Source organism: Notamacropus eugenii, chromosome 4, assembly GCF_028372415.1.
Source record: "Notamacropus eugenii isolate mMacEug1 chromosome 4, mMacEug1.pri_v2, whole genome shotgun sequence".
Lineage (NCBI taxonomy): Eukaryota > Metazoa > Chordata > Mammalia > Diprotodontia > Macropodidae > Notamacropus > Notamacropus eugenii.
Window position 1 is genome coordinate 221617577 of NC_092875.1, and position 18793 is coordinate 221636369.

Below are 18793 nucleotides of genomic sequence, written 5' to 3' on the forward strand. Positions count from 1 at the left end.
AAGATGATATCTAAGCTCTTTTTTTGATCATGTTCTTCAATAATTTTTAAATTATCTCTCTTAGATCTACTTTCCAGGTTAGTTGTTTTTCCAGTGAGATATTGCACATTGTCTTCTATTTTTCTCATTATTTTGGTTTTGTAATTTCTTGATTTTCATAATGTCATTAGCTTCCAATGTCTTCATTTTAATTTGGAAAGAATTATTATCTTCATTGAGGTTTTGAACTTTCTTTTCTATTTGGTCAATTCTGTTTTTAAGATATTCTTCTCCTCATTGACTTTTTGGACCTCTTTTTCCATTTGGGTTAGTCTGTTTTTAAAGGTGTTACTTTCTCCAGCATTTTTGGGGTCTCAGTTAACAAGCTGTTGACTCGCTTTTCACGATTTTCTTGTATCTCTCTTAGTTCTCTTCCCAATTTTTCCTCCACTTCTCTTACTTGATTTTCAAAATTATTACAAGGTCCTCCATGTCCTACAACCAATTGATACAGCTCTTGGTAGTTTTTGATATAGGAGCCTTGACCTTGCTGTCTTCCTTCAGATCTAGGCTTTGATCTTTCTCATCATAAGAAAATTCCTTTTTGCCAAGTAGGTAACCTTCTTTTTCTCATTTTTGGTCATTTTCCCAGCCATTTCCTTGGCTTTTGAGCTTCTTATTAAGGTGAGGGTGTACTGACCCTAGTTTCAAGGGTCTTGAGCAGCTGTTTTCAGAGATATCTTTAGGGTCCTGTAAATTCTTATTTCCTTCAAAGTAATCTGATCAAAGGAGAGCTGTTTATTCTTCTCCTGGACTGCTCTCTGGTCTGTAAGCAACCACAAGCACTCTTTTGTGCCCTGGAACTGTGAGTCAGATTCTCTCTTCACAGCCACCACCAGTTCTGCCACTCTCACATTCCTCCTCCCCTCAGGAATGTATCCCAGGAATGCAACAAAGATCAGTCACTCGATTCCCCCACCGTCTGTAGGCTGAGAGCTCCAGATGCAGACACTGCTGCACCACCCTGGAGGTTGCGCTAGGACTGGGAGGCACATCTTGCTCCTCCCTCATCCAGGTGAGAAAACTTTCCCACTGACTTTTGGGTTTAGACTCCTGGAAACCACCAGAGCTGCTAGTGATTTAGTGCCCAGAGGCCTGTCTGTGTTGGCATGGCCCATACTGGGCTGAGATCCACTCCAAGTTCAGTACAGTAGACCATTCCTGTCAGTTTTCTAGATTGTTTTGGGCTAGAAATGTGTTTCACTCTCTCATTTTGTGGCTTCTTCTGCTCTAGAATTTGTTTAGAATCATTTTTTACAGGTATTTTGAGGAGTTTGAGGAAAGAACTCAGGCAGGTCCTGCTTCTTATCAGATATCTTGGTTCTGGCCCTCCTAAGAGCTGTTTTGAATTGCATTTCTCTAATCAATAGTGATTCAGAACTGATTTTCATATGATCATAGAGAGTTTTAATTTATTCTCTGAATACTTCCTGTTCTTATCTTTTGATCATAAATCAGTTGGGGAATGACTGGTATTCTTATAAATTTGAGGCCTTTATCAGAGACACTTGTAATTTTTTTCCCCAAATTTTCTGCTTGCCTCCTAATATTGGTTGAATTGAATTTACTTGTGCAAAAATCTTTCCAATTTAATTTAAACAAAATTATCTATTTTGCATTTCACAATGTTCTCTAGTGCTTGTCTGATCATAGATTCCTCCATTCTCCATAAATAACAGCACAGAATTGGTTACTACACAATACAGTTATCAACTTTCCTTCCCAACCTAGTGGCTAAGAGCAAGAGATTAGTAGAGGTGACCATGAATTCTAAAATCTAAAACATTTTGTAACTAGAAATTGTTATAAAAATGCTAGTCATTGTAAATATTATAATTTCTCTATTATTCTGTGAAAATGACCACACCTCAAACTTTTACTGGCACTTAAAATAGTAGAGGTGTCTTGTTGTGCTCTTCCATGCAGTGTTGGTATTGTTCTCTCTCTCAGGTTTCTTGAGTCAATAATGTGTTTCCTAGGTTTTTCTCTCCTGTACTTCGTCCAGGCTTTATTGTTCTCACTCTTCATTTCACCTTTTATGTGTGTCTGAGGTCTTTGTAGGGCACCTCCATGTGAAGTTGGAAGTGGGTGGTATGTAATATTTCCTAAACTTATGAACATTGCTGAAAATAACTTCACAAGATGTACCGGCAAAGCACAATAATCAGAGAACAAACAAACTCTGCTCAATAGAACAAAAATTCTGCTATTACATAAAACATCTAAAAAGGGCACTGAAAAAGCTACAATAGAGCTACTCAGAAAAAAATGAAATGAAATAAAAAAAATATGGAAATGAGTCGCTCTTATAGGGAACTGAAACTAATGTAGAGACTGAAAAAAAAAATTCTTGTGTCTTGTGGTGTTATCTAATGAACAAGGGGATAAAATCACAGCATGTTATTTATGGAAGGAACTATATAAGTCACTTAGTCCCTGCCCCATTTACATCTTTCAGATGAGGAAACTTTGGAAGTCAAATGACTTTCCTGAGGCTACAGGTGTTTTAATAGTGGTCAAATATTTATTTTTGCTTGGTTTTCCTTATGATCAAAGGTGCATGTTTATATATGTCTTTCAGAATTAGAGGTAGGATTTGTGACCACAAATCAGAGATATTTTAACTGAAAACTTGTTTAGCATTTAGTTCAATTAGATTCAATCAAAATATTTATAGAATTATGTTCAAGGCACAGTTCTAAGTTCCCTGAGGGATATTAAGCAAAATAAAGCATAGTCACTTACCTAAAGGATCTTAACAGGGAAGGAAAATATAAATACACAGGTAACGGAGTGTGAGGAAGAATAGGAGAAATATTAAAAGAGAAATGCAAAGAGTTATAGAATTTCAGAGGAGAGAAAAATTCTGCTAATATGGAGGTGGGACTGTGTAGGAAGGCGAGAAGGTAAAGATCAGAATGACTTCATGAAAGGTATAGCATCTGAAAGTGTCCTTGAAATATGAATATAATGTCAATAGAAGGAGAATGTGAGGGGAAAGTGTTCCTGCTAGAGTGAACAAATAATCAGATTTAAGAAGGCACAGGAAATGTCAGAGAAAAAATAGTAGTCTAGTTTGGGTGGACTGATAAAAGAGTTCCCATTGGGGATAAGGCAAGGAGAACAGTTGGGAGTATCATTGCAATTGTCTTAGGAAGTGATCTCCAAAGTTGGGAGTAGGTGGGTGGAAGGCATGACTACAAATAGAATGACTGCATGGGATGTCTGATAAACCAGAGTGTGTAAAAAGGGTCATAGCTCACACTCACAAGTAATATCCAATGGCATGGCTTTTCTCCAAAACATATATCTGCCATTCACCTGTTGACAGCAAGACTTTTCCATTCAAGTACATTCCCACAGTCTCCCCTATTCTTAGACAGACATTGGAACATTAGAACAACTTAAAATTAATTCCAACCAAGGTACTCAAAGAAGTATCTATGCAGGTGTCATTGAAAGAAAAAAAAAACAAAAAAAAATCTGATATTTTTCTCTTTCTTTTCAATCAGCAAAGAAAAAGTACTTGTGAGATGAGTGATCAAAACAAAAAAAAAAAAAAGTTTGGAAACCACTGTTACCAGTGAGAAGAAATATATGTGAACACCTGTTGACACTATCAGCCTTGGGTTTTTGTTGTTTTGTTTGCTTCTTTTTCAGTATAAGATAAATCAATCGTATTGAGTCATTCCTACTCCATTTAGGATGTCATGCTTGTATAAGAATCATAGATATTTGGGTAACAGACGATCAATTTTGAAAACATACTAGGCAGTCAGTAAACATTCTCACATCTCTACATATATTATCTCTATAACTCATTAATAATATTGACCTAACTGAAAAATTTTTTTCCTACTTCAAATTACTTTCTTTCAAAAATCTACCTTTGCTCTATTCTTCGTTGGTTTTTCTGTTAATCTCATAGTCCGTGTTGAAAGTAGGGGATCACAGTGGTGAGTAAATAAGAAAGTGAAATTTCTCTCATTTCATCCCCTCTGGCTTTGTTTGGAAAGTCAGGTGGAAGTAAAATCAAATCAACTCATTAAATTTCTTTCATTATTCCATAGTAGGTTTGAATTTGAGTAAGACTATAACCATTACAAGAATGAAAGTAAATGCCAAGACTGAATCAATGAAGGTCCTTTCTCTCCTTGGAGAATACTATAGAAGAATTCCTACTTCAGGCATGAGCTGAAACTAGAAGACCACCTTGACTCCTTCCATCACAAAGATTCTATGACTATTTTTATTCAATTCAGCAACATTTGTCAAGTATCTATTATCTATGGAGCATAGTGCTAGAAAGAATATGTAAAGTATATGCTAGACAAAGTAATATTATATAATTTTATAGCATGATGAAGTAATTCCTATCCTGTGGTCTAAAGAATTACATGGCCATAGAATTTCAGATTTTTGAGACCCCAGTGGCTAGTCTTACCTGAAAAACTATCCATTCTATTAGATACTACCACCAGCTCATCACCAACAATTGGTTATCCAGCCTCTGTTTGAATACCTCCAAGGGGTGAAATATGCTATATATTAAAGCAGCTCGTTCCAATTTTGGATAACTCTGCTTTAGAAAGATTTGATTGATTTATGTTATTATCATAGTTATAATTTCTCTCTTTATATTTGCCTCTTGTGTATTGTCAGTAACATGAAAAAACACATGGTTTATATGGAGATTTTTTTATCCTGCTACTTTACTGAAGTTATTAATCATCTTATCTATAAATATGGGATCACTATGAATAGAAGGTTAATATTTATCTAATTATAAGATAGGATTTTTTTTTCTTTTCTACCCCACTTCAGAGGATGGAGGTCTTGAGGTTTGAGGAGACTCTACCACTCTGCTACATGGATGAAGGAGGTCTAATACAAAGACATACGTGTAAACATCTAGTCCTACCACCTTGTCCTAGGGTAGATCTTCAGAGACCCCAGGGCTGTGAGATTTCTAATCTAATCACAATATGCCTTTAGTAGATCTATTTCCACCCACTATTGTTATTTATCCAGTCTGGAAGAGGACCATGACATGAGGAAGGTGATGCCATGACATGCAAGTGAATTGGATTTAGGTGAGGGAGGGCTGTGCAAAGTCACCAGCCTCACTTTCACTTCCAGAGCCATCTGATAATGCTAGAGAGAGGACAGGACAAATGCAAATGGTCCAGGAAGCAGTGGAGCTCTTTAGCCTTTTCAAGCTAAGGTCCCTAACACATCTTTGATGGAGACAAAGTCTATTCAGCGATTAAGGCTTAATAAGAAATGAAGCAAAGAATGGTCTCTTTAAAAAAAAAAATAGATCTAGGAGGGGAAGACCCTCAGGGTTTCTGGCCGAAAGACAATGACTATTTATGTTAATCCTTGTAATACTTAATTACCCTTTGCTTAAACTACTCTCACCTCTAACTCTTACCTTTTCTCTCTAGTCCTCATCCTCTTCAAAGTCATCTGCGTCCTACTTTTCAATCTTTCTACCCCTCGAATTATACCCTCTAAATTCCTTTCATTTAAATCTCTTCCTCCAATGTTCTTTTCATCGTCTTGTGCTCATAAAGATCTCTTGTTTTCCCGCAGATGATACTGAATTCCTGACCATCTTTTCCAGGACATTTGTACCTTTTTTTGTATGTACATGATATTGGTCCTTCACAAAGACTCTAAAGGCTACCCATTCTCTTTTTTTGAAGTTGATGATATCAAATGTGTCAACCAATGCTGGTTATAGTTCAACCAAAAGACAATTTTTCTTCTTTCTCAAGGAATAAAACTCCTCTCCTTCCTAATTCCTGTTCATATAACAAGGGGCACCCTAATTTCCCTGGGTCTCAGTCTGCTCAAATCTGATAACCAGTAGTACTACATATATTATTAGTTTTAGACCCTAGATCTCTTCATCACACAAAATAAAGGATCCTTTCTTTATGATAACAACCACTAACAATTATGCCTTATCCTTCCTAATCTTATTATCTGTTCTCATTGCCACCTTTAAAATTTTCACCCATCAATACTTTCTCAGGCTGTTACCCCTGTTGTAAAATACTTTCCTCCTTTACAAAATACCAATGCTATAACAAATAAGTTCAATGTCAAGCTGTCCTTTACTCCCTTGCTTCATTCTTCTGTTATCCTTCATGAATAGGCAAGGCTTTAATTGAATTCCCATTAATTAGGAATCAGTCCTCGCCCTACATCTCCCTGGCTTCTACTCACATACTACAGAATCAACTGCAGGAAGTCATTCCACCATGCCAAACCTGTCCATTACAAATTTATATTTTTCAAACTCAAGTGAACTCTCACTGCAGTAAAATAATCCTTTTACTCCTCCATAATTGATTGCCTTGTCTACTCTCCACTGTGCCTATTCTAAAACCTTTCCATTTCAAATACTCACAGTTCTCCATTCCCCTATCCTCTTAATTGATGATCTTGTATCAATATAAAGGAAAAAAAAACTGTCAAGATTGTGAACTTTTCTAAATCTTCATATCTTGGCCTATGTTCAGAATTTGGTACTGCTGGCATCCCTCTTCCTCTGGATATCTTTTTCCCTGCCATTTCGCAACCCTAACCTCTCCTAGGTCTCTTTCTAGTCATCTGAACACAGCATCTCTGTAACCTCTGCTGGATTATCATCCATATTATACCCTAAATATGGATATATCTCATGGCTTTTCCTAGGCTTTCTCTTCTTTCTCTATAATATCATTAGGTGGCATTATCCGCTCACATGGGTTTATTATTTCAATATATATGTGATTCAGAGATCTGTCAGATCTCTCACATGGTCCAAATATATTTACTCTCCCAGTACTACCATACCAACTGCCTATTAGACAATTCAAATTGCATTTCAAGTGCATTTCAGCACTACATTTCAAACTCCGTGTGTCAAAAACTAAACTTAGCATCTTTCTCCACAAACCCAATCTTCTGCACTTCCCTATTTCTTTAGAAAGCATTACTATACTTACAGTCTTCTAGGTTCACAACTGGAACCATATCCTTCACTACTCATTTTCCCTTATCTTATATATTCACTTGGTTAGAAAATCTCATTTCTATTTCCATGATATCTCTCACATCCATACCCTTTCCATTACTCCCAATGCCTTAGTCTTAGTTCAAGTCCTCAGTACTTCTTCCTTAGAATATTCCAATAGTCTGCTTTTTACCCACTGTACTTTGTCTTAATTTGGGGAGAGAGGATTGAAAAAGGTTTTTTTCTTATTATTAGAAAATAAAAATTCAGAAGAATGAGTTATTTTCTGCCTTTGTTATACTTTCTACTTTTTTTGTTTTCATCACCCATGTTTTGGGGAAGCCTCTCAATGTTTTCTTCCTTCTCTCCTTTCTCATCGCAGTTCACCTCATTTACCTTTCTTTTTTTTTTGTTTCCCTCCTTTTACCTTTCCCTCCCTCCCCCCTGCTCTTCCTCTCACTCCTTTTCACTTTTAGGTAGGAGTTCCCACAGTATTCAAACCCCAGACAAATTCTCAATTCCAGACAGGTTAGTGTTGCTGACCTGGACTTCTTAATTCTTGACGTCAGCCCTGGGATTTTAAGTTTTAGAAATACCTAGTTCCCTCATTGGGGGTATATTATTATTGGTAGCAGGAGAAGTTTTCTACACTGTAGACTTTAACACCAGGAAGAGGAACACAAGCCCTCCTATAATGGGTCAGAATCCTTTGAAATTGCCTGATCCTATGGGAAGTTTTTATCTTATGGGTTATGGTGAACCAAACAGGGGCAGTGACACACTGGTCTGTGGCACTCAGCTCCTGCATAAGAAACCAGAGTGATACTTTTGTACAGAAGTATCCATAGCAGCAGTGACAAACACAGAAAGACAGTGCCAGCATAATAAGCCTGAAGCAATGCTCTGCAAATCAGGAGAGATTCCATCTGGGAAGAGGAAGGTGAAAAGAATGGAAAGCCTGACTTTCTTGTTGTTTTCTCATATTTAGCCATTTCTTTGGGTAGCTGTTAACATTTTTTTCTATTTCTGTTTTTCTCTTCCCCTTTTATTGCTGCCTTTATCAAGTTCCTTGAATGCCAGTAATCAAGGTTAAATAGTGACATTTAAAGTCATTTAAGCCGTAGGAGATTCTCTAGAAGTTCTTAAGGGCCTTTACAAGTGCCACTGTCATTTTTTTTTCCCTTTAAAGTTGTTGAGTATTGGTTGACTCAAGCTTTTGAAATTGCTTTGTGATTTCCTGAATATAAACCAATCATGTAAGAGCTGGTCCAGGTGCTCTTTCTTATGTTTGCCTGACTACAATGGATAGCTCAGGTAAGGGATCTTAGCTGAATGAACACTGTGTATCCTCATTGCCTATCCTTGTTGAATATCCTTCTGCTCATACAGTGGAGGTAATCCTAACTGTTGGATTACCTAAACTTAGTATTCTTGTAGTATTGAACATAAACTACCAGGGGACTCGACAATTGAATATGAACTACCAGGGGACCGACCTTTGTTAGTACCAACTCAGAATATAGAATCATTTAAACAGTTTTCATAAAATGTCTTCTTTTTCTGTTTTTTTTTGAGTATTGTGTTTAGAACTAGTTATTAATTCTTTAAATATTTGATGCATCTTGAAAATCCATCTGGACTCATTTTTCTTTCCTTCTTTTTAATTGCTTTATTTTTTTCATTCTGAGGTGAGATTTTCTATTTTTCACTCTTCTACTCTGACCTTTTTATACTTTTGTAAACATTTATCCATTTCATGTATATTTTCAGTTTTGTTATAATCTAATTGGAAATAGTCTCTGAAACACACACGTAAGCACATGCATACATATACAAATCTCTTCATAAAATTTCCTATTTATGTTCAAATCTGTCTTTACTTTTTTATTTTATGATTGTTTTCTTTTTTGAGATCAATCTACGTAAGAGTTAATTGTGGTGGTGATGGTGCGTGGGGAGAAGTGTCAACCTTGGGTAGGAGTTGGGTAGGATCAGTAACTGACATGTGGGAGATTCTTTTGTTGTTGGAAATGCTCTTTTTAGAAGTCAGAGGAATAATTGGTGAGTAACTTCTCTAAAAGTGGGAAAGAATTTAAAGTGTTAAAGTATTCAAGTTCTAGGAGTACAAAGAGAAGTCAAGGAAGATAGAATTCATCCAGAGCTGACAGATTTACACACCCATTAATAGCTCAGCATGTGACAGAGGAAATGAGGGAAACTGATGCAGAGAGGTCAAAGAGGTAGTATCTCAGGTCTAATTTGAACACAGATTTTTCTGAATTGAGACCTAGTACTTAATCACTCAATCATGTACTTCACATCTTTGCAAAGTTTTATATAATGCTAAGATTCCGAGCATGTTCCCTTTAAAAGTGTAGGTGTTCCATATAACTTTACTATAAGAGTAAAAGCTCTGCCCTCTCTAAATTTTGTGTCACCTTGAAAATTTAACGCAGTAAGCTGCTAATGGCAGATGATTAACTGGATTATTTGGGGCTACATCTATAAAAAAAGAATTTTTTTATTACTTCTTCTGAAATATAGCCAAACCTATTAAGGTCTGGGTAGCATACTTGTCCCAGGTTGAGTAATTCAGAGTTTTAGATTGGAGTAGTTAAGATGGAGAGAAAGATAAGCAGAATCAAGAGAGCATTATACACAGTAACAACAGTATTGTACAGTTATGAATTGGGATTAATTTAGCTATTCTCGGGAATGAAATGATCCAAGACAATTCCAAAGAATTCATGAAGAAAAAACTACTATCTACCTCCAGAAAAAACAAACAAACAAACAAACAACCTCATGGAGTCTGAATGCAGATTGAAACACACTCTTTTAACTTTCTTTTTATTGTGGGGAGGGGATCACAGGAGAGCAATCCATATTTTCTTTCATAACATAAATAATATGGAAATATGTTTTCCATGACTGCGCATGCATAACCTATAACAAATTGCTTTCATTCTCAATGGGGGGGGGGGAGAAGAGTAAAGGCATTTAGAACTCAAGTTTCTTTATAAAAAATGTTTTTAAATTGCATGTTGTTAGAAAAAATTTAAATACTTGAAAAATAAATAAATATTTGCTGAATTAAAAGAAATGGAGGTAATGGAGAGGAAAAATAAAGACCCAGTGTGGTGGAGAAGGCAAATGCCAATACCAGGACACCCTGAATTCTTTAACATAACTAGAAGAATTGGCTAACTCCAGCTCTAAGAACCATCATATACTTCATTGTAGCTCAGGGCAGGTAGGTATCCTCCAGTGGCTGGACCTCCAAGTGCTTCAGTGTTGCCCTGGGCTGGCAGGTGTCCTCCAGTGGCTGGACCTTCATGTACTTCAGCATAGACCCAGGACAGTAGGCATCTTCCAGCATGCAGACCTCCATGGGTTTCAGCGTAGGTCTGGGAAAATGCAGAAAAACCCTACCTGACTTAAGCACATGTCAGACACTGCCACTAGCACCATAGCTCATCACCAGGTAAGCTGTTAGAACTCTACAGCCTCCCACCACACTCCCTCCACACAGAACCAGACACTATGCTCCTGTAGGGGATTTAAGGCAACATCACTGCAGCACCAGATAAACAACCATGGCCTGCAGCCACTGTAAAAAGAAGCTTGAGAGAGAAGTCCTTCAACCCTGAGAGCAGAGACCAAATGTAAAAGTAAGGAAAAGGACAAAAAAAAAATGAGCAAAAAACAATAGGAAAAGAATTTGACCATAGAAAGTTATTATAGTTAAAGGAAACACCAAGACAGAAACTCAGAAGACAATAATGTCAAAACATCTATGGATAAAACTCCAAAGAAAAGTGGGAGGTGGTCTCAAACCCAGAAAGAACTCATGGCAAAGCTAAGAAAGGAGCTTAAAAATCATATAAGAGAAGGAGAAGAAAAATTGGAAAAAGAAATGAGACTGATGCAAGAGAATTATGAAAAAAAGAGTCAACAGTTTAGAAAACTGCTTAAAAAGTAGAATTAGTCAAACGTAATTGAGAATAAAAAAAATCAACTGAAGAAAATAATTCCTTAAAATTGGCTGATTGGAATTGGCCAAATGGAAAAGAACAAAAGGTAATTGTGTTGCCTATATCAAACTGAACTTGACCTCATTTTGTTTTTATTGTTTGTTTTGCTTTTCCTGAGAACATATGACAAAACATCAATGCTGATTTTAAAGTTTTCGTCCTTGGAGCTGAGAGTTTGGGAGATCTGAGTTTCTTAATCAAAGCTGACTTGCATCAGGAAGATTTTTTTTTTACCACTGTATGCCCTTCTCAAAGAAGATGATAACAACAATGACACTGAGTCCATTCCATGTACCAGCTGTACAGATTGTTGGCTACAGACACCAGTAGTGAGGTAAAGGCAAAATATCTAATCATCGTTAAGTATTAAGATTGTATTAGGAGACATGGATTACAGTTGCAGGCTTGTCACTGTTTGTTGTTTTATTTATTTTACCCATAAGCGTAAGTATTTGAATGTACATATACATGTATATGTGTGTATGTTCATACACATACACATATAAATATACATATATGTATGCATGCATAATGCATAGGAAATAAAATAACTGTCTTATACTTGACATGATTTGGATATTGAGTACTTTTTACTCCATTGGAGGAAGACGGAGAAGACTTAGGGAGTCAGATCTAAACTGTAAGTTATTTTCTCTCCACTCTCCCTCCTCTACTCTTTCCCTCTCTGTCTTTTATATTCTTCTCTGTCTCCCCTTCACATTCCAACTAGAGTGCAGAGTAAGATGCCTCTCGTTTTTCTCTTTCTATCCAGCTTTCCAATGATTCTCTCAGCTCTCCTCAGCTCCACATTTTATTCAGTTTCTCAGAAAAGATGAGGATGCATTTTTTAGATCTAATTGCTTGTCTCTTCTTTGTAGAGACGTGAAAAATTGACTGTTTTGACACATGGCCTAGTTGCATGGCATCCCCCACCCTTGACTTTCACATTTTCTTTCTTAATCCTCCCCTCCCCAATTAACTCTCCACTTTCTGCTACAAATGGCTTTAGGTAGATAGAATTCATTCTCATAAACTAAAATGATCAAAGGAAAAGGATCTCAACACTCAACAGAAATGTTTAAAATACCAAGGGAATTGTAAAACAATTTTAATGAAAATTTTAAAAATATAAATTAAATGAAAAACTAAAAATAATCTAAACATACATACTATATGATTAAAAATATAATTATGTGCCTGTATCATAAATTGTTAAACAAACAAAAGAAGATAGAGATAAGTATAAGCTGATCCAAAATGGTTTTAACTTCATTCTGAAGAGCACACAACTCAGCCACAATGCAGAGAGAAGCAAAATCTTGAAAATAATCCAAGAGCATTCAGGTATATCTAAATAACATGCAAAAAAATGCAGTAATTGAGGACTGATTGAAGTGAAAGAGATGTTTTGTTCTAAGCCAGGAACAGGATGAGATAAACAATGTAATCAATATGTCAGGAATGATGTATGAATGCTGGTAACTTGAAGGAACTGGATATATAATTAGAGCTGTGAAGTCTTTTTGGCAAGGATAAGAGAGAATTATGCACTTATATATGTGTCATTTTTTGTTAAGGATAGTGTACCTCTCCCTAGGCCATCAGGATATCCATTGCCAGAGATCAATACAATCACTGAGTGAAATTTGAATTTTCACTACTCACCTTCTGAGTGGTTTGGAGGGTGAGTTTGTGGAAGGGGGAAGAAGAATGATCATGGGAACTTAGCCAGTGCCAGCATTTGGGCCCTGAAGAGAAGTACTACTTAAGTATATTGAACATAATTGAGACATCCACAGACACAATTGTACTTCAATATTTTTCTGATGTCTTACTAATGGGACTACAGAATGTCCTAAATATTCCCATTAGTGACATATCTAACTTTTCCTCCACTGTAAAGCTTTTCATCATAAAAGTTTCCATTTTAGAAAATCATTGGGGTAAGGAGAAAGGAAAGAAGGAAGTGGGAAAGGCCCTGAATTAAGAAAAAAAATTATAGGGGAAAAAATCCATCAATTAAGGAATTAGAAGGAATGTTTTCCTGGCTTTTTATAATTAAAATCAGATTCACATTGCTCCATTCTAAGTGCATTGTATAGGAGGGGAACAGTGTTTGCTGCTTAGAATGTTGTGACTCAGTGATAAAGACCCGGCTTGGAAATGACCATGATAATTGAACCATATCTGTACATATGTCAAGATGTAAAGTGGAGTCTACAGTTGACACATAAAAGACATTTTTATGGTTCCCTAGCATGTCTTGATCTCATTTCAGGGCTGTCAACTGTAGAATTAAGAGATTTTTTTCTAACCATTGAAAAGACAAAGATTCTTTTAATGGAAGAGTTTTTAGAGGCCACTAACCCTACATCTTCACTTATTTCCATATAAAAATGAAGACTATTTTAAGAGTGAATACATTAACATTTACATTAAGATGATTTTTTTCAGAATTCTTTATAGACTCTTTTATTTAAAGAAAGCAGATCTTATGTGCTTTATACCTTTAGTTTTTCTTCTTAGTTTAAGGTATTTAAAGCTATTATGCTTATTCTAAGCAATGAAAGGGGAAAGAAAGAACGGTTATAAAATGAAATGAAACTTAGTCATAGACAGTGAGGATTAGTATACCACAATGAGAGATTTTCTTCTATCCATAAAGTCTATAAGAATGAAAAAAATAAGGAAGGAAGAAAGAAAGGAAGAAAGGAAGAAAGGAAGGAAAGAAGGAAGAAAGGAAGGAAGAAAGGAAGGAAGGAAGGAAGGAAGGAAGGAAGGAAGGAAGGAAGGAAGGAAGGAAGGAAGGAAGGAAGGAAGGAAGGAAGAAAGGACAAAGTATTTATTAAATGAAGATATTTCTCTCTTTGCTAGTCCACACCCCCCATCTTTGTCAGTTATGTCCTTATATTATTAGTATTCTACTGTGTAGAATTGTGTGTCTCTGTGTATGTTTTTATTATTGTCACTGAACCATGTCTCAGTCTTCATGATTCCATTCAGCAAGGGTGACTTAAAGGTTTGTCATTTCCTTCTCTAGCTAATTTTACAGATGAGGAAACTGAGGTAAACAGTATTAAATGACTTATCCAGGGTTACACAGCCAGTCACTGTCTGAAGACAGATTAAACTTCAGAAGGTGAGTCTTTCTCATTCCAGGACTGCCACTCTATCCATTGTGACATTTATCTGCTCTGTGTCTATGTATATACTTTGAATTGAGATATTTATTTCCTTCTTCCTCATACTTTAATATGTTTCTTAGCACTTTCTAAATCAGTCCTACAAGGGGCAACTTTTCTATCAGAGATTGCTGAAAGTTTTCATTAAATTAAGTAATCTCATGCAAGTGAAAAGGAAATAAAGCAGTAAGATACATATTCTTTTGGCTTCTAAATATGTTGTGTGGCATTTTCTTGGGTAATAGATATCCCTTAGTGTAAGAGGTGGGAAAGAACATCAGCATTTGTTGCCTTGAATATGTCAATATTAAATTTGAATCAGGGGTTTGTATAACACTGGAGGTCAGCAGGAGATATTGGTATAAAGTCTCTTGATCAGAGGTTGATAGAGTCAGGGAAAAAGGCATAGTTTATGTAATGAAATGAAGAAATCCCTGGTACAGCATTCTTAGAGCTATGGTACAACAAATTAGTGATGTACCACTTGCCAGAAAAGGAAGACTCCTAAGATTGTTGTCATTCCACTTGTTTCTTGAGACTGTATCAAATAACACAAATTTTGAATTTCTATCCTCCCTTTGGCAGAAAAAGTACCTATTTTTATGACAGACATGAGAAATGGATCTCCAAATGGGGATAACTGAATAATCTTCTGGAATGTGATATTCTCACAGGGAATTTATTACATGGAGGCCAAAAAAGCTGGTGCAGTCTTCAGCTACATCAATTAGCATAGTTTCTCGGCCTGAGGTGATTATATTAATCTACTCCTTCCTGATCAGAATATGGCTGGAGGACTGTGATTCATTCTGGGTGTCCTATGTTAAGAAAGATAATAGAAAGCTAAAACCATCCAGAGTAGGTGACCAGATTGACAAGGGAACATCATAAGCATGCTAAATGAGATTGTCATCTTTATGATTCGTATAGTCATTTTGTTTTTGATCTCATGCTAAAATATACTATTTATATCATGCCTTCTCCATTTTTGTATCACCTAAAAACAAATGAATATGCTCTATGTTCAACTTAGATTATATGCATTGTAAGCTTATCATGAAAAAAAAGAATTATAATCTACTGACCCTAGGAGACAAAACTAAGACTAAAGAACACAAGTGTCATATATACAGATACTATGCCCAATATGTGATTGTACATATGGTGTATATGTGTGTATACATGTGTGTATACAGGCATACACACACACACATACATATATCTCAAAAGTGAGGTTGGTGACCTTGCACAGCCCTCCCTCACTCAGATCAAAGTCAACAACAAGTCATATCATCATCTTGATATTATGGTCCTCTTCTAGAACAAAGGACAAACACAACAACAACAACAACAACAACAACATATATTTCTATCTTTCTATCTCCCTATCTAACATTTCTCTTCATCCTCAATTTTCCAAAAGTACCAATGACATTACAGGGTTAAGTGAATTGGATCTGAAGTGATGCAGAGTCACACAAAGCCATCAGCCTCACTCTGTCTTCCAGTCATCAAAGTCAAGTGGCAGGACAAAAGTCAAGATGCCTGGTAATGACCTGATAATCTTGGTGTCTTTGATATCTGATCAAGCTCTAGGTGCTCCACAGTGCCTGCTTTAGCCACTCATGCTCATTGGAACAATTTCCCCTCATCTGCCCATTCTGCTGAAGGAAGTCTTTACATGATTGACACCTTCCTAACTCACTGATGGGTTTCAGACTTATAGGTTACAATTAACCTGGCTTAGCTTGTCTATAAATATATATGTGTGATCTCTATGTATAAGTATGAGTGTGTGTGTAGAATGTATATGTAAACATATACAAATATGTAAATATATTCAGACATGTTTGAGGTGAGGAAAAGATTCCAAAGAAATAGAGTTATTGAAAAGCAGAGCAAGTCTTCCTCTGAATATTTCAGTTTCCATCTTGCTAAAGGCCTTTACATCATGACTAGATAAACATTTTTTAGGATTATCGTGTACAGGATCCTGGAAACTTGAGATACTTGCCTAAAGAAAAGAAGGTTTAATGGATTGGGAAATGATAGTTGCTCTCAAGTATTGGAAGAGTTTTCAAGTGGGTAAAACGAAATTCATTTTGACTTGAAAACAGAATTAGGAGCAGTCTGTGGAAGTTACAGAGAGGTAGAGTTTGAATTGATTCAAGAAAACACATCCTGAAGTAGAAAAGTCTGAAAGAGGTCCCCATACACTAGAACTCTTTAAGTCAAAGCCATGTAACAAAGTAGGTGCAGGATGTGTATTTGGGGAATTAATATTCCCTGAGATATATTCTAATTTTGAGATGTCTTGGTATATGACTGTAAGTAAAATAAACAAAAAAGAGAAGATTCCTCCTCACCATAGCTACCATAAGTCCTTCATTTGAATGCTCCTTTAATACTATATCATTGCATACAGATAATCCTTAGTTTTTAAGTATGTTCTGTGTCACATGTTACCAAGCATTAAAGATTTTTGTGGAGCTGGTGATGGGATGAACTTCTTCATTTGTGTCTGTTATTTGAAACATGTAGCTAAGTTTATCGAAGGCAGCCATGGGGTGATGAATTCTTTATAATAAATCTGAACACCACATACAAAATTATAATGATTTGCTATATCAGGAGATTATCTTACATAGAAATAACTGACATTCATATCATGATTTGAAGTTTGCAAAAAGTATTATGTAGGTGTGCCAAAAGTCGTATTATCAACAGGTGTTCTTAAAACTGCACCAAAACTTTTGGTATACCCCACACTCCATGTCATCTCATTTGAGCTTTACAACAATCCTGTAATGTAAGAACTATAGATATTGTTGACATCATATGCAGATGGATAAACTGAGACAGAAATAAACTGACATGTTCATCTTCTGCATCTATACTCCAGTATCTTTCCTTAATTTTTTGAATATATATATACATGTGTGTATACATGTATGTATGTATACATGCATATCTGAATACATATATGCGTATGTTTATTCATCCTTAGGAAATATATGCATATGGATGTGTTTTTATGCATTTTTAATATTTCTAATTGGTTTAGAGTTCCTTGTGTACCAATATCAATCTCTTTAATCTGCTTTCCTCCCTATCTCTTTTTTTCCCTTACTAGCATTGTTGGCTTTCATACGATCAAAATTTCATTGAGAACTCAACCTTTTGAGCATATTGTGAGGTTTTAAGTAATATAATCTTACTAATCTTTTATTTGAGTACTTGAAAATCTGAATTTCCTGAATACATAGTACTTGCCAGATTATACAGAATTTTGCCCTCCTAGGATGCAATGATTGCTGACGCTTTAGAATCCTATCATGTCTGCTTCAGTAAATAGTCTCCTTTTTTAATTAGAATCAAGTTCAGAAGTGTTCTTCCCAGAATTTCAGAGCTGGAACTTCTTGAGATTCTATCAAATTCAATCCATGAATGAATAAGAATTTATCCTCTCTAATATGCCTAGCAATAGGTCAACCTGCCTTCCTTGGAAAGTCTGAGTGAGGATGAAGCCACTAAAAGCCTCATCCTTAACCTCCTCACTCCAAGGGATTGCACTTTTAGATGGGTATAGTTACTAGGGAGATATCATGTGGCCTCAAAGCCAGAAAGACAATTTCAAATTCCACCTTTGACATATAATGACAACGGAAACTTAAGAAAATTGCTTTAGCCTCTAAGTGCTAAAAGCTCAGTCAGTCATTCAATAAACATTTCTGAAGTGTCTACTAAGTGTCAGACCAGGTGATAATATGCACTGAATATAAAAAAAGGAAGATAAAAGAGAGTGCCTGCTCTCAAGAAGCTTATACTTTAATGGGAGGGAAAATAATTAAGTCATTTTATAGAAAAACTATGTACAGGATGAATTGGAGGGTAATCACTGAAGGAAAAGCATAAGAATTAAAAGAGAACAGGAAAGGTTTCTTAGCAAATTTACTGATACGCTCCATAGAGAGAATTCCTTATTCAGGAGTTCCATAAACAAGTGAAATTATATCTCTAGTCTCTATTCTTAATTGTTACCTTTCTATCATCCAAAATAACTTTCTTCCTGTCTGTAATTTCCATCTATTACTTCCTTGTCCCATCAGGCGAAACACAACTCAACTAACACCACTTCTAAACAACAGTCCTTCACATATTTCAAAATAACTGCTATTGGTTACATTAATATTATGAACATTAAAGAAAGTTCCATTTTCTTCACATTTTCTAATCTTCTGTGGAAAATAATATTAGATTTTCTCAAAAATTTTTAGCATCTAGTTAGATAATCATAATCAAAAATACCAGATTGATATAATCTATTTATATAATAATATTAATATCAGTAATATTGACATAATTTTTAATGTTACTTATGTTGAAAAAACTCTGCATTACTGGTATAAATCAAACATCATATTGGTATATAGTATATCTAACAACTTACATTACATGTAATATAATATGTTTAAACATATTAAGTAATATTTTGTATTAAGTGTATCAGTGTCCATTAGAGATACAGTTGT

At 35.5% G+C, this 18793-nt stretch overlaps 1 long non-coding RNA gene across 2 annotated transcripts in view; it reads left to right on the forward strand.

Moving 5' to 3' along the window:
• The first annotated feature begins 950 nt into the window (after positions 1-950).
• The window catches only part of LOC140500997 (uncharacterized), a 47999-nt gene continuing 30156 nt past the window's right edge, over positions 951-18793 (forward strand). Inside the window, exons 1-2 of one of the 2 annotated variants that reach the window (XR_011966009.1) lie at positions 8817-11413; positions 14120-14218. This is a non-coding gene — a long non-coding RNA (uncharacterized lncRNA). Of the gene's footprint in view, positions 1055-8816; positions 11414-14119; positions 14219-18793 lie in introns of those variants that run through there. The other variant, XR_011966008.1, reaches the window with a different exon arrangement.